General features: G+C 45.3%; 1 long non-coding RNA gene across 1 annotated transcript; it reads right to left on the bottom strand.

Moving 5' to 3' along the window:
- Nucleotides 1-445: 445 nt before the first annotated feature.
- Nucleotides 446-1,245, bottom strand: LOC130920893 (uncharacterized). The gene is made up of 3 exons (XR_009064243.1): nucleotides 1,106-1,245; nucleotides 782-936; nucleotides 446-610 (listed from the first exon to the last, which is right to left on the bottom strand). It is a non-coding gene; the product is annotated as an uncharacterized LOC130920893 (long non-coding RNA).
- Nucleotides 1,246-1,637: the final 392 nt, after the last annotated feature.

The following is a 1,637-nucleotide window of genomic DNA, read 5'->3' as shown; positions in this document are numbered from 1 at the left end:
AGTACATGTAACGCGTTACTACCCACCTCTGTCTACTAGTGACAAACACTTTTCAATTCATATCATAAAACAACTGAGAGCAGTTTGGTGGCAGCGTTCTAGACCTTCCCCATGAACTCCACGTCCCAGTAGCGGTGCAGCTGCAAAGAACCCAACGCCAGAGGGCGAATCTCATCGAATTCGGTGAACGATGCCGCTTTGCCTGTAGCGCCAACATGCCAACTTGCGGTCATCGGACAGTATGTAGGACTGAACCTGAGGGACACCAAATGGGCCCAACGTTTTCTAATCATAAACATTTGCAATGACTCGCCCTTCTTGACGCCAGGGACCAAACGACCAACCAAAGCTTCATAAGCCAAACCTGAAGAAAGGCACAAAGAATGGGAATTGACGGTGAATAAACACTCGGAAAAGCAACATTGTTTTAATCTTACATGACAGTTTTCAGCCTATAGCTGGGATCCTCTTTGACATCCAATAAGACCCTCTTTCCTTCTTCTGTGATTTGATTGCCCCAAGGTACAGCTCTTGAAGATTAAAAATGTTTAATTTGAGAGCCTCGGCCAATGAAACGCATCCTCGCTCTGTGATCTTGCAGTTCCTCAGCCTGCAATTAATGAGATAATTGCATGAAGTCAGGAAGGGAACCTGCTTAAAGTTACGAAACTCAAGCTGATAGTAACATTTTGTCTGCCTTATCCTTGGCTAAAACTAGCAGCGATTCTTTTGATTGGTCGACCAAAACCACAAAAGATTTCTAACTGGTGGAGCTCCTTACTCAAGACAGTCTAAGATGCAGTGTTGGCTGGACAGTCCTTTTGACAGGATCTCCACCCCCTTGTCCGACAGATTGTTATCGCTCAGGTCAAGCTCTTGAAGGTGGGAAGGGCCAATGAAATACATCCTTGCTTCGTGATTCCGCAGCATTTTAGCCTGCATAAAATGAGATAATTACCAGAAGTCAGGAAGGGAACCTGGTTAGTTAGGAAGGTTCTACTGAAAGTAACGTTTTGTCTGCCTTTTCCCTGACTAATAATGGTAGTGATTCTTTTGATTAGTCGACCGGATCCTTGGAAGATTATGAACAGGAGGAGCTCTTTACCGTAGGTATTGTAAGAAGCAGTGTGGACTGGCGAATCCTTTCAAGAGGATCTCGATCCCCTCATCCGATAGATCGTTCTGGGAGAGCTGCAGGTCTTGAAGATGAGAGGGGTTTAACGTGAGAACCTCAGCCAATGAAACACATCCTCGCTTCGTGGTCTTGCACTCTGACAGCCTGCAACAAATGAGATAATTGCCTTAAGTGGGGAACTTGATTTAAGTTATGAAAGTTCTAATCTAGTACTACTACTACTACTCTACTAAGATCCTACTTCTTTTCCTTTCGGCTTTTCCCTTCAGGGGTCGCATCAGAGAATCAGTTGACTCAGTCCATCTAAACCTCTCCCTTCTTTAACACACCGGAATCAAATGATCAGCTCATCAGCAAGCTCTGCAGCAACCTGATAATGATCCTGATTAGTTGATTCAGGTGTGTTAGAGGAGGGAGACATGGAAAACAAGCTGGATAGGGGCTCTCGAGGACCGGGATTGGGCACCCCTGCTCTACATCCTCTGCTCTCACAACAACTACC

Source organism: Corythoichthys intestinalis, chromosome 1 (assembly GCF_030265065.1).
Source record: "Corythoichthys intestinalis isolate RoL2023-P3 chromosome 1, ASM3026506v1, whole genome shotgun sequence".
NCBI lineage: Eukaryota > Metazoa > Chordata > Actinopteri > Syngnathiformes > Syngnathidae > Corythoichthys > Corythoichthys intestinalis.
Note: the sequence above shows the minus strand (reverse complement) of the source record. Positions and strands in the feature narration are given on the sequence as shown.